The sequence below is a fragment of the Pan troglodytes genome, chromosome 14 (genome assembly GCF_028858775.2).
Source record: "Pan troglodytes isolate AG18354 chromosome 14, NHGRI_mPanTro3-v2.0_pri, whole genome shotgun sequence".
Lineage (NCBI taxonomy): Eukaryota > Metazoa > Chordata > Mammalia > Primates > Hominidae > Pan > Pan troglodytes.
Window position 1 is genome coordinate 94,035,432 of NC_072412.2, and position 15,455 is coordinate 94,050,886.

At 32.9% G+C, this 15,455-nt stretch overlaps 1 long non-coding RNA gene across 1 annotated transcript in view; it reads left to right on the forward strand.

The window, feature by feature from the left end:
* Positions 1–15,455, forward strand: part of LOC107968073 (uncharacterized) — a 154,083-nt gene that overhangs the window by 63,217 nt on the left and 75,411 nt on the right. The window contains exon 2 of the long non-coding RNA XR_001708956.4: positions 9,976–10,168. This is a non-coding gene — a long non-coding RNA (uncharacterized LOC107968073). The remainder of the gene's footprint in view (positions 1–9,975; positions 10,169–15,455) is intronic.

Consider the following 15,455-nt stretch of genomic DNA (forward strand, 5'->3'; position numbering starts at 1 on the left):
TCCAGAATTGAGTCTTGCCTCCTATCTCAATGGCACACTATGGGTTTAGGATACTGTTTTTCAACATGCAGTATATGCCAGGAATCAATGGCCACTGTGTAGTTCTATGCCTCTGAAAGAATGAATAAACATGTCTGGGAATCGAGGGTCTGAAGTAAGAATGTCTCTTCTCACCTTCATTCCAAGGAATTTATTTGAAGAAGATATATTTCTTGTCCTTACAATTTTAAACACAGTATCTAGAGTTCCTGGGAATCACCAGGGAACACATCAAGACTTCCACTGAAAATAGATGTACCACTGCCATCTGGTCATTTTTATATACTTGTTACAATAAGCAAGTAGGCAAATAAATGAAACAAATTATTAATCTTGATCATCATGAGATGGTAGGATATTAGACATTGAATGCGAGTAGGAAAATGTAAGTCTGGAAACCTCGGGAATCCACTGTCCATCTCTTCATGCTCCCATATATTGTTGAACTGTGGTCAGGTAATTATCAGGCAAGTGAATGGCCACCAGAGGTACAGGGATGTGAGTCTTGAAGGGTACTCAGGAGAGCATCATACACTACAGAAGTGTAGACTCAGGGTAAACTACAGTGGATGGTAGAGACAGTCTTTTCAACCTCAAAGGTGCAATGATTTGTTCTGATGAGGCTTGAAATATCTTTTGGCAATTATAGCCTTGGCAACAACTTCAGCAGCAGGAACTACAGTTCATTGCAGTAATTGTTCTGTTGTAGAATTCAACCCTTTGTAATCATGACTAGTTATCATTTTGAAGAATCCATGTAGAGAATCCAGTGTGAGGCATGAGTGTATCCAAGGCTGCAACAAATGTTGGTGTTGCTTTGTCTGATCACTGTCATATTCCTTCATCAATTTTGTGCACATTGCTCTCCAATGTGCTTTTATTACCAACAACCAGAACTGAGGGCCTTTATGGAAGAGCTACCCTTAGTCTCCTGGAGAGCACATTTTCTGCAAGTGCAGAGGTAGCTGGAAGTGCCTGCGAATTTACATCTCCTCAGGGGCAGCCCTTAGCTAATGTCTGATTGGTTTCGTACAATTGATTTGGACTTCACTGAAGTATAACCTACATTGCTTTATGAGCTCAGTGGGACTTAATATTACAAACGTGCTTGCCCTTCTTCCTTTCTCAGGCCCACTCTCCCACTCTGTACTGGTGTTTTCCGGAAATGCTTCCTTTCTAATGAACCACCCTCATAGAATTCTTCATCTCAGAGTCTGCTTCTGACAAACCCATTCTATAAAAAGCACAATGTGGCCCGGTGCAGTGACTCATAACTGTAATCCCACCACTTTGGGAGGCTGAGGCAGGAGGATCACTTGAGGCCAAGGGTTCAAGACCAGCCTGGCCAACATTGTAAAACCTCCTCTCTACTAAATATACAAAAATTAGGCACAGTGTGCAGTGGCATGTGCCAGTAATCCCAGCTACTCGGGAGGCTGAGGCAGGAGAATTGCTTGAACCCAGGATGTGGAGGCTGCAGTGAGCTGAAATTACGCCACTGCACTCCAGCCTGGGTGACAGAGTGAGACTTTAAAACAAAAAAAATCAGCTCATTGTAAAAATAATGTTCCAAATTTTCACTAGGAAATTTATTATACATTAGAGTAAAATAAGCTTAAAGATAGTAAGATGATATCATGCCATAAATGCAGCAATATATACTTTTATTATTACTCACTGGTTTAGCTTTTCCTATCCCTTACATAAATAAAGATAATTTTTAAAAAATAGCTGACTATATTAGTCAGTATAAACACACACACAAAATAACTGATTCCACTTGATAGCTTATTATGACCTGACTTGAGAGAAAACATTTACTTTGCAAACTGCAAATGAAGTTCGTTGAATGTAATTGAATTAAGTACTCTTTGATATATTTTTGACAAATCTTTGAAATACATTTATGCAGAGGCTAAAAATCTTGCATTTTCTTATCAACTTAAAATTTTCTATTATTTAAATACAAATAAATACATATATAATTGTAAACAGACAAATTCAAACTATGTTTCTAAAGAAATTAAATATTACTTCTATTAATATATTATGAGTAGAATTGAAACACCCCAATGGCACCTTCCTCCTTCCTGTGTTTTACTTTATGTAATTTTATTCAGGAATAATTCACATGCAATAAAACTGCATCATTCCAAAGTGTACAATTTGGTGAGTTTTGAGAGTTGCACAAACCTGTAAAACCACAAACACAATCAAGACTCAGAACATTTCAATCACCCCCAAAGCTTCTTTATATTACTTTGCAGTGTATATTTCTCTCGGCTGCTGGCCCGTGTGAACATTGATCTGCTTTCTGTCACTATAATTAATTTGCCTTTTTATATAAATGAACTTGTATGGCATGAAATTTTTTGTGACTGGTTTCTTTCATTCAACATGATTTTGAGATTCATCTATGTTGTTTGGCATAACAGTAGTCATCCCTGTTTATCACATAGAGTCCTTTGAATGCTTCACTCTGCTTCTTTGACAGGTGATACCTTATATAACTGTAGTAGGATATCAAAACCATGATATGATAACTTTAAATAGACTACATACCATATTCAGTTTTCACCATTTCTTTACATGTATCCACACGTGTGTGTACATTTGTATGCAATTCTGTCCCATATAGAGATTTGTATAACCACCAACTAAATCAGCATACAAAATTATTATATTACCATAAAGAAATCCCTCATTCTATCCCTTTATATTCTCACTCCTCCCACACACCATCCCTGTCGCTTGGCAACCACTATTTTGTTCTTATTCTTCATAATTTTGTCATTTCAAAAATGTTACATAAGCAGAATCATAGAGTATGTACTCTTTCAAAATTCATTTTACACAGAACCTAATGCCTTTGAGATGCATACTAGGGTTGCTTTTATCAATAGTCTATCTCCTTTCACCCTTGTCTAATGTCTTGCTGAGTGAAAACAGTGTATTTTGTTTTCTATTTACCTGTTGATGAATGTTTGTGTTATTTGAAAATTTTGCCATTATGATTAAAGCTATTATGAATATTCATGTACAAGTGTTTGATTCTAATGTATTTTCATTTTTCTTTGTTAAATGCCTAGCAGTGGAATTTCTGGGTTTTATGGTCAGTGCTTACTAACATTTTAAGAAACTGTTAAACTTTTTCCAACTGGTAGTGACATTTTACTTTCCACCACCATTACCTTGTTGGACTGTTTATTATTGAGTTTTACATTGAGTCGCAGTATTTTCTCCCTTCATATGATTTGTGTTTTCATTTTGTTAATGGAAACAAAGAGCAAAAGTTTTTCACTTTGATAAAGCTTAAACTCTTCATTTTTCTTAATATTATAATTTACTCTATTTGTGTACTATATAAAAAACCCAAGTCCTGGGAGGGCTTTGAGGAGATTTTAGTGTGGTCTTTCACATTTAGGGTAATCAAATTTGAAAAAAAAAAAAGGTTATTGTGTAAGCTAAGTGTTGATGCTTTCTTTTCCCCCATAGCACCGTTTCTAGAAGGGTTTTCCTTCCTTCCCACATTGAGTTATGAAATAATTTTGTCAAAAAGCAATTGATAGAATGGTTTATATTCCTTTGGGTATATACCCAGTAATGAGATTGCTGAGTCGAATGGGATTTCTGTCTTCAGGTCTTTGAGGAATCACCACACTGTCATCCACAATTGTTAAACCAATGTACACTCCGGTCAAGCGTGTACAAGCTTTCCCTTTTCTCCACAACCTCACCAGAATCTGTTGTTTTTTGATGTTTTAATAGCAGCCATTCTGACCGGTGTTAGATGGTATCTCACTGTGATTTCGATTTGCATTCTTCTAATGATTGGTGATCTTGAACTTGAATTAGTATGATTTTTGGCCACGTGTATTTATTATTTCGAAAAGTGTTCATATTCATTGCTCACTTTTTATGGAGTTATGGGTTATAAAGACACACTCACACACATGTTCACTGCAGCACTATTCACAACAGCAAAGATATGGAATCTATCTAAATGCCCATCATTGGTAGACTGGATAAAGAAAATGTGGTACGTGTACATCATGGAATACTAGGCAACCATAAAAAAGAACAAGATCATGTTCTTTCCAGGGACATGGATGGAGTTGGAGGCCATTATCCTTAGCAAACTAACACAGGAACAGAAAACCAAATACTGCATATTTTCACTTTTATGTGAGAACACGTGGACACAGAGGAGGAAGACACACTGAGGCCTACTGGAGGGCAGAGGGTGGGAGGAGGGAGAAGATCAGAAATAACAACTAATGGGTACTAGGCTTAATACCTGGGTGATGGAATAATTTGTACAACCAATCCCCATGACACAAGTTTACCTATGTAACAAACCAGCATTTGTATCCCTGAATTTAAAAATTTAAAAAATGAAAGTAAAAATAAAAAAAGCAATTGAACATGTGTGAAGGTCTATTTCTGGACTGTCTCATCAGTTTCATTGATCTATATGTCTTTTGTTTTACCAACTCTTAATTTTCTTTACTTTTTATTTTTTTTTTTGAGATGGAGTCTCACTGTCACGAGGGTGGAGTGCAGTGGTGCAATCTCAGCCCACTGCAAACTTCGCCTCCCAGGTTTAAGAGATTCTTCTGCCTCAGCTTCCTGAGTAGCTGGGACTACAGGTGTGCACCACCATGCCCAACTAATTTTTGTATTTTTAGTAGAGACAGGGTTTCACCATGTTGGCCAGGATGGTCTCGATCTCTTGACCTCATGATCCACCTGCCTCGGCCTCCCAAAGTGCTGAAATTACAGGCATGAGCCACCGCGCCCCACCCTGTTGTTTTATATAAGTCAAGATTATGTACAATAAGTACTTCAGTGCAGTTCTACTTTCTTAAATTTGCCTTGGCAGTTATATTTTCATATAATATATAAATTGACTTGCCAATTTCAACCAAAATGCCTGATAGATTTGCATGGAGTTGACCTCTATATGTTGGCAAGTTTTTGTAAATTGAAATTTTATTTTCCAAATTATTGATATTATATATCTTTTCAATTATTTCAGTCTTTTTTAATGCACGTCAGCATTCTGTAGTTTGCAGTGTATGTGTGTGTGTGTTGAGAAAAAGAGAGGGAGAGTATAATTTTCTAAAATCCCTTTGTTAGATGAAAAAAATTCAATTCTATTCCTTTTTCTGTGAGAGTTATGAATATGTGTTGAATCTTCTTAAATATTTTTTCACACCTTTGGAGATGCTAATGTGATTTAGTTTCCTCTTTTTCTACGAATAGATTATATTATGTGATATAATTTTTGCAGGTTAAGTCAACTCTGCATTGCTGAGATAAACCTGACTCCTTCATTATATATATATATATATATATATATATATGTAATGCTGTATTCTATGAATCAAATTTTATTGAAGATTATTCATTTATGGTATTGGTGGATAAAAGTTTGAAGTATTGTCTTGTATTATCTTCCTAGCAATATCTGTTTCTGACATGAATTTGGATAAAATAATTCCTGGAGATTGTTTCTTTGACCCATGTTTTATTTCAAGATATGAAGAATAATTTCCAAATATTTAAACTGTCCCTGGATTACTCTTTGTTTTTGATTTACTATTTATTTATGCATTACATATTATACTGCATATAATATCAAACATAACACATTTTCTGAGTCTTTGTTTTTTGGCCCAGCATATCTTTATCCTGGTGAGTGATCCATGTGTACCCTAGAAGATATTCTGTCTTTATGGTTTACAGTGCCCTGTACATATAATTTAAGCCAAGACTGTTGATAATGTTGTTTGAATACTCTATAAATTATTTGACTAGTTGTGCTTTTAATTGCTAAGAGTGTTAAAATTTTCACTCTGAGCACTTATTTATTTCTTTCATTGTTTCTGCCAACTTTTGCCTTTTGTAATAATGAGACTCTTTAATTAGATGCATAAAAACTTACGATACTTAAGTTACACTGAGAAATGATCCTTTCATCATTGTGAAATTACCTCTTTATTTCTAATATTGTCTCCATCTTTATTCCCTCTGATGCTACTATAGCCACATCAGCCTATATTTATGGTTTTTATTGATCACATTTTTTCACTCACTCTTTTCAGCCTCTTTATGCCTTATAATTAAGATAAACTTCTTGCAGAATAGTATATAATTGAGTGTTATGTTTTTATCTATTATTATGTCTGACTTTTAATTGTAGAGTTTAGTTCATTAACATTGAATGTAATGATTGATATGATTGCACTTACATCATCTATTTATTATTATATGTTTACTACTGTCCCTTCTGTTTTTGTATTAACTTCCATTTTTATTATGCAAAAATATTCCAATTTTGTTACTATTAATAGATTGGTGTTTTAGCTATACACCTTTATATTTTTTATAATTTTTCTGTAATTACAATATTATACTTAAATTGTTGCAGCCTATTAAGATTTATGTTAAATAAAGCATAGAAAACTTGCAACCATATTAGGTCCAGTCCCCATCACCCTCTGTGCTTTAAATGACACAGGTATTATATTCTACATATATTCCCACCATAATATTGCATAATTTTTGTTATGGGCAATCATATATATTTTAAATACATTAATAAAAAAGATTTTATTTTTACCCATATATTTAACATTTCTAATATTTTCATTCAATTCTAACGATTGTGATTTTTTTCCAGTTTCATTTTTCTTCAAGCTGAAAATCTTTTAGTATTTCTTGTACTTCTTGCATGAGAACAATCTATTATTACCTTACTTTTCTTTTTCGTGAATGTACCTTTCAATGACCTTACCTTGAAGCATATTTTTGCTAAATCCAGAAAAAGGGTAGATGGTTTTTCTTCTTTCAGTATTTTAAAGATATTGCTCCATAGATTTTTGTTCTCCACTGTTTTTGATCAGGTTCTTAGTATTTTATCATTTTTCTCTGGCTTCTGTTGAGATTTTTTTCTTTATCCTCAGTTTTCAGAAGTTGGCTTTGATATGTCTAAGTGATGTGCTCTTCAACTTTTTTTTTTTTTCTGTTGAGCTTTGCTGAGCTCTTCAATATTTACAGCTATGTCCTTCAAAATGTGAGAGAAGATTGTGTCCATTATTCTATCACTTATGTGTTTTTCATTCGGGAGCAGTTCATTTTCTCTTTCCTCTTGTTCTGGGTTTCAAATGAACGATATGTTAAATGTGATATTGTCCCAAAGATCATGAAGCTATTTTTAATTTTGTCAGTCCTTTTATCTCTTCTACTCAAATTGAATAATTTATTTTTCTTCAAATTTCTGTGACATTTTTCTTTCAACTTCATTCCGTTATTTTATTTGTTCTAGACACCAAATTTTTCAGTTCTGTGATTTACCATTTTATGATATATTTCTGTGCTGAGATTCTTAAGTTTTCATTCATTTAAATTGCATATAACTTTACTACATTGAGCACAACAATAATGGCTTCTGTATATATAGTTTTTTCTTATCTGTGTCATCTCAGGATTGACATTTGTTGATCTCGTGAAACAAGAATGGATCATAGTCCCCAGTACTTTACAGTTTGAGTCTTGTATTATTGCATCACAGATAATATAAATGCTATATTGCAGAGATTGAGAATTCTTCTGGTTGTATCAAATATTGTGGACTCTTAAAAATATTTTTTTAAATTAACTTTAAACTCAAATTGTAGACTGTTATACCTGAAGTAGAAAGAGGCTTAGAATTCGCTTTAATTGTTTCAGCTTTATTTGCAAGGGACTTAGTCTTCCTTTCATATGTGAGGTTCAGAGAACAGCCGGGCTGTTCTCACCATTAATCCAGGCGACTGGATTTACTCTATCCACACAATTAGTAATTCCTTTTTTTTTCGGATTCTCTCCTTCCTGGAGTTTTCCTGATACTATCTCTTGTTTTTTTCTTGATAAAAGGCTTCTCTGTTTCCTGGCCAGAAAGCAAGACTTTCGGGAGCTAGTTTTAGACATGTAGAAAAGCTTTCAGTCTGAAGCCTAAACAAACAAACAAACAAACAAACTGGGACAGCTAGCAATGTGACCATCTCTTCTTCCTGTTTTAACAATGTTCAAAATCTAACTGCTTCATTTTGGTTTTTGGAGCTTTAAGTAATTACACCATGTTCAAAGATTGTATCCAACATTTTCAGGATGATTGGCTTGTTGGGAGCTTTTCATCCTTACTGAAAATTAAAACGCCATCCTGCTTCCTAGAATTGATCAATTTTCAATTCCATACTCCTCTATATTTTATTAAGCATATTTTATTTTTACATATTTTATGTAAATGTTAGAAACTTTTATATTTAGGTATTTTTCTTAAAATTATTTAATTATATAATTTTGTTTGCCTGTGTAATTTCACTTAACAAAAATATATTATTTGTAATATTGTACAGTGCAGTGTTTCAGCAATTGAAAAACAACAATACTTTTTCTGGTGAAATTTCTTTGTGCCCAACTATCACAATATTATTTTTGTTTAACTTTTTTCTAAACTGCCCCTCAAGAAGACCACATTTATTTATATACCAGCTGTATTTTAATTAACCATATGAATATAAAGCTCTATGGTTAGGAGAAATGGATGCCCCTAGTTGCTCTGATGGCTTTCAGCAGTAATATGTTCAAATAAACTGTGCAGTGAAGGTATGTTTTTATTAATCAGTTAGATTTTCATTGAAATAAATTTGTTTTGAATGAGCATGGATATTGTTATAAGGAATTCTAATGATGATCAATATTTAACTTTGACTTCTCAACAAGAAAATCTATGCCTTATTATATAATATTTCCTTCGTAATAAATTCAAAATGTCATTCATTTCTCACTTAGCTTTGAGTGTTGCCAGGTATGAGGAAATTTGCTGACTTAGGTAATAACAGTTCACTGTATTTGAGTCAAGTAATTGATAACTAGGAGAACTATTGGCTACATTGGATATTAAGATTTCTTTAATGACCCATCAACTGTAGTTTGCCTCTGCAGATTTTCAAATCATATAATTTTTTAACAAGGAAAAAACACAGCTTCAACTGAAAGTCAAATTTGGATTCTGAAGCATATCTTGATCATATTTTTGCAATTAAATTAATATGCTGCTGTATTGCTATATGTAATTATATATCTTTTCAGTTTTGATTTGATGATTATTTTCTTTCTGCTATTAACAAAGCTTCAAATTTCCACACTTTATAGTGGTAGCAGTAATTGAAAATAGCAGTGCAAGACCTATATTAGTTTGAGAAAATGAAAACATCACTGAGATATTATTGACTTTTAGACTGAATGAAAGATATTGTGAAGATTTGTATTATATTGTTCACATGATACATGAAACCTGTTTTGTATTATCTCAGTTAAAATCAAACATATGTGTAATATAACTTGTTGAAAATGCAAATATAATTGTCCAAGACAATGTCATCTAAAGAACATATCTATTCATTGTATTTTGAAAATACAACGAATACATCTGTCAATTATATAGTGCCTCAAACCATAAATGTTATTTAAATATGGATTAAGAAACTAAGAGGATTTCCAGATTAAGATCCAAGAGCTATTTATGTGTTGTGAAGACATGAGGAGTTACTTACTTTAAGTTTGTTTCAAGTTTGTCAGCCAGGGTCCACATGCAGAGTAGAAAGCACCCTAGATTTTAAATGGAATTAAATTTAATTAGTATTTTAAGGTAGCTCAAGATGTAATTTTTAGAGCAAATTTTTAATTTTTATTTTTCTACAAGAAATAAAACAGTTATTGGCAAACTAATATGCCAATTGACAAATCCAGGAAAGAAAGAAAATAAAAATACTCCTTGAAACCCATCAGGAAACTACAGAATCAAAGTATAGAAAATGGGGCTAAAATTTCAGAAAAAAATTGTTCTCAGGGAAAGTTGCTAATGATCTATGGATGCTTTATTCCTAGGTAAGCATGCAAATTCTGGACTGAACAGGAGAGTAAATTTAAAGTTCGGCATAGTGAGCAGCTACTGCGGAACAGAGTGTCCAACAGTCTTTGTCATGTCACCAGGATTAAATGACACAAATGGGGACTAGACATCTCAGCCATATGCCTGGTCTTTCTCTTGGAAAATTGTTTAATTATGAACCTATACGAGGTAAGTAACTTAAAAGTTAAAATAAAACGTGTAAAACAGTAGATTTTATTTCTAGCCTCTTAATGCTAGTGGAAGGTGCTTCAATGAATATAATAGGCTGTCAGTTGAACTCTACAATTAATGGTGAGCTGAGAATCTACAACTCCTCTTTCCCTAGCGATAATTTCTCATTCAAGGCAAAAGCTAAAATTTAAAAATTCTAGTGTGATGTTGTGTAAAAGGCCGTTGCACCGGGACAGAGAAAGCAGCAGAGATTTTGTCTGTCACTTGAAGTTAGAGTAGCAAAATTAGCAGCATGAAGATCATCAATACAAAGTCAGCTTTGCTGAAGTCTGAATTTCCATGTGGTATGAATGAATATATAAGCCAAAATGTTTCAAAAGCAGAGTTGCTCTTTTTATAGTTTCTAGGCGAGGGGTAGACAAAGACATGCCAAAAGGAGGGTCTCTATTGGACATAATAGATCCTCAATTAAATATTCAGAAGGGTTAAATACAAGGAAGAGAGGTAGATTAATGTAGAAATTTTAAGCCTGTAAAATAGAATTTGTAATATTAAGACATCAATAGATTGGTTTAAAAGCAGCATAGTCAAAACAGAAAATTGAATGAGTGAACTAAAAACTGGCTAAAAGGTATCAAAATTGAAGCCAAGAAATACAAAAAAAAAAAAGTTAGAAGTAATGAAGAGAAAAAAATAACAAGTGTGACACAGGGATTCTAAGAAGAATAGGGTAAATATATTGCAGAAGAAGAAATACTGAAAAGACAGTTAATTATTGTTTCAAATATGGCTGAAATATACCAGCCTGTGGATTCAAAAAGCTCTTCAAACACTGAATTATACACAATAAGAGCAATCTATAGGCACAAACTCAAAGTGAAGAGACCAAAAACAGGAAAGATGTCAAGAACACCCTGTGAAAATATAAATATTTTCTCTGAGGAATCAACAACAAGAATGTTAGTTGACTTATCCCTAGAATTGGTAGAAGCCAGAAAAAAATGACATGATGAAATCTATCTTCAAAATAATGAAATTTAAAAAAGACAATTTAGAATTCTTTATCTAGTGAAAACATCTTTACAAAAAGAAGAAAAATGATCCTTTCACAAAAATCAAAATGAAGAAATTTGTCATTAACATATCTGCACTGAAAGAGATAATAAATGAGAATTCTTCTCAGAAGAAAACAGGGAATTAAAGAAAACAATATAACAGCAATGTGAATGGAAAATATATGGGTAAAAGAAAATGAACATTGAACACACAAAACAATAATACTAATATCTTGAAGTCTCTAAATTTGTCTTACTCAGTTCAGGCTGATATAACAAAATACCATAAATTAAGTGCCTTATTAGTAACAATTTATTTCTCAAAGTTCTAGAGGCTGGAAAACCAACATCAGGGTGCCATCATGTTCGGGTTCTGTTGGGGGCCCTTCTCTGGGTTGCAGACTCTCAGCTTCTCAGTTGTATTGTCATGTGGCAAAAAAAGTTAAAGAAATTCTCTGGAAATCCTTTTCTAAGGGCACTAATATTATTCATGAGGGTTCTACTCTCATGACTTAATTACGTCCTAAAGACCCCACCTCTTAGTATCATCACTTTGGGAGATAGAATTTCAACACATAAATTTGAGAGAAGGATCACAAACAATCAGTCTATAATAATAAATATAAAATTAAAATTTGTATCACAGGGTAAATATAAAACTGATTTATTAAAAATGTTTCATAAGAATTCAAAGGACATAGAATTTTGTGAAATGTAGTATTTTTACTTAAGTGCCTTTTTTCTATTTCTAGCCCCCAGTCTATTATTTTATAAACCAGTTGATACATAAATAGTTTCTTGTGGGAGGATATATTATTTACATAATTTCTATGTAGTAAACATGTATGTGTATGTGTGTGGGTGTGTATCCAACTGCTTTGTTGGAGTGATTCCTATGGTTTGGAACTGCCAGGGCCAAGTTTATGCAAAAATCTACATTTTTGGATAAACCCCCCTTGACTAGAGTAGGTTTCCCTAGTATTTGATCATTCTTCATTTCTTAAAGCTGTACAAACATCAGATATCAATATTTGTGAGGATCGATAATGTCATTTATAATGAAATTGCTTTCTCAGCTTTTAATGTTAAGTATACCACAAAAGTCATCCAGGAGCCTCTTTCAATGTATAAAAAATAATATACAACACTTTCTGTTTGTTCTTGCTCAGTCTATTGCTAAATATTTTGAATATTGCTGAAATTATAAATGATTATTGGAACAAGCATATGGATAACTTTTTGTAATATGTTTGAAATTCCTGCAGAATAAGTTTTTCAGATGGAAGTTTTCCTAGCCATTATTGAGCAATTAACATATGCCAGGCAACTTACTAGATGTTTTAACATACTTTCATGGGAAAAATGATGACTAACACCTTTCCAGTGCCAGGAGGGGCATTTATTAAATAGTCACTAAATTCCTCCTTTCTTAAAGAAGTTGATAATACTCTGTATCTCCTGAGTAAGAAAGTTGACTGAAGAAATATGTGCATATTTAGATGTAGGTACATTGTACCTACATCTATAGGTAACATTATCTTCACCAACAACCAATGCCCTGTGCCTTCACACAATACATTGACAATATAGAAAATGTGTTTTACTAAAGGAAAGGTGCTGTGGCTCACCCCTGCATCCCCAGTGCTTTGGGAGGCTGAAGTGGGAGGAGCACTTGAAGCCAAGAGTTCCAAATCAGCCTGGGCAAGATAGCAAGACTCCCATCTGTCTCCACCCAAAATTAAAACATTAGCTGGGCATGGTGGTGCACACCTGTAGTCCTAGCTATTCAGGAGGTTGAGGCGGATGGATTACTTGAGCCAAGAAGTTTGCGGCTCCGTTGAGCAATGATCATACCACCACACTCCAACCTGGGTGACAGAGTGAGATGATGTCTCCTAAAGAGAAAGAGAAAGAGAGAGAGAGAGAGAGAGAGAATATGCTTGAAATTGCTTTGTAGGCTTAAGCACATGGATGACATGGGTGCACACCATGATAATTCAGGTTCACACACAACTTTAGCATATTATCATCTACATGTTTTCCCAAATTCTGTGTTCTATTTTCTTCTTGTTCCTCTAAATTGTATTATTAATTGCTGATCCAAGTTTTACTATATTTTCTTCAAAGCTAATTTAAATGTTTTCCAAATAAATCTAAGTATGCTCTCTTATTAAATTTCCTTTCCTAACAATGTATTCCACATTAATTTCAGCAGACTTTAATTTACTGATGAAAACTATCACTGACTGTCAGTGTCTTAACCTTAAAGTACTGAATTATTTATTTATTTATTTATTTATTTATTTATTTTTTATTTTTTATTTTTTTGAAATGGAGTCTCACTCTGTCAGTCAGGCTGAAGTTCAGTGGTGCAATCTTGGTGCACTGCAACCTCCGCCTCCCAGGTTCAAGTGATTCTCCTGCCTCAGCCCCCCAAGTACCTGGGATTACAGGTGTGCACCACCACGTCCAGCTAATTTTTGTATCTTTAGTAGAGACAGAGTTTCACCATGTTGGCCATGGTTGGCCAGGCTAGTCTAGAATTTATGACCTCAGAAGAATTTATTTTTAAATGTACTAATAGGTGATTATGTTTAAGAGTTTTTAGATACTACTCAGCTTTCAGGCAACTGAGGTCCTCCCAGATATAAACCATATTGAATAGAGTGTTATCTCATTTATGACCAGCCACCCAGGAGCAGTGAGTTTTATTGCATGAAAAAAAATAAAATAAATTTATATATTGGACAAATAACTTGAAATCTTAAAATTATAGACTTGAAAAAAGTAATAAAAGATCTGGAAACTAAGTACAGGATTGTTGAATTTATTGATATTCTTTCCAAAATTTCCTTTGTCATTCTTATCGATATTTTTGGAGGAGATGGGTTTCAAGAAAATTAAAAAGAAAATTGGGAAAATTAAAGACAAGACTTAAAGATACCTGGAGGCCAAATTTCAGTGTGTGTGTAAAGTCTTTTATAAATCAATTACAGCCTTGGCTGAGATAGGTGAACTCATCTGAGCCATTTTAAGTAGGATTCTGTGCACATCATGATCTCAAAATTGCTCTATTAAAAGTGTGTAACAACTCCATGACTACTCCTGACAGGTTGTCTTTCATTACTAGTTTGTGAGGACCTTTTGACAGGATGTAATCTGGGTGGCTGTAACATCTCATTGATCCATTTGCAGTCTATCTCTAGTTGTTCTGAAACTGCTATAAATTGGTTTCCTTCTCATGCCTTCTAATAATCAGTCTAGGGAATTCTGAGAAAGTTTTGGGTGAGATTAAAATCTGAGCTGGGATTTTGAGACTATTATAAACTATATGAGAAATCTATCAATTCAAAATAATTTTAGATAATCAATGTCTTTAAATTTATTCATGTATTTTAAAAACATAAATAAAACTTGTTAAACATTTATAGAAAATTAATATTTATCATAAAACTGAGTTTAATACTATTATATGTAACATTGCTTTTTTGTAATGATGGTTTCATGTTGCAATTGTATCCACAAAATGAGAATAACAACATCATTATTATTAGGATGTGTTGTTTACATACAATTATTAAATCATTATTAAATATTAGCTACAATAAAGGTGACAGTATATATTGTCAGATTAACAGAGATAGCTAGAAATATAGCTGTTGAGTCTTTCAATGAGAACTATTATTATCTTTAAGCCTAAACGTCATGCAGAACTTTATGTTAATTGCTTTTAGCCATACACAATTCATCATCAGATGAACTCAATTCTTTGCTAAATAGATAAAAAATGCATGTTTGAATTTGGATATTATATACATCAAATTATAAAACAAAAACTATTTCAATATAATGAGTTTTAACCAATATGAATTTTCCTGTGAATAATTTTTTTTCTCAAAGATTTATTATTTTTATCAACAGGGTCATTTTTAGATACAAATAAATGTTGAACAATTCCAATTATAATTATACGAAGCATTGGATTTTATTTTATGAAAGGATTAAAACTTTCTTGGAAGGGAGATAGGAATGAAGGTAGAAATACTATCATTTTGTAATCATTTATTCTTATTTATCACCACACTGGCAGAATGCGACTCACTTATTTATGCCATTATTTGAGGGTACAATTGAATGGGCTTACCTTCCAGAACTGAGGCCTTTATTTCTATACTAAGGTGTTATAATTTGAGATTGATACATTTCATAGTTCATAAAACCAACAATTA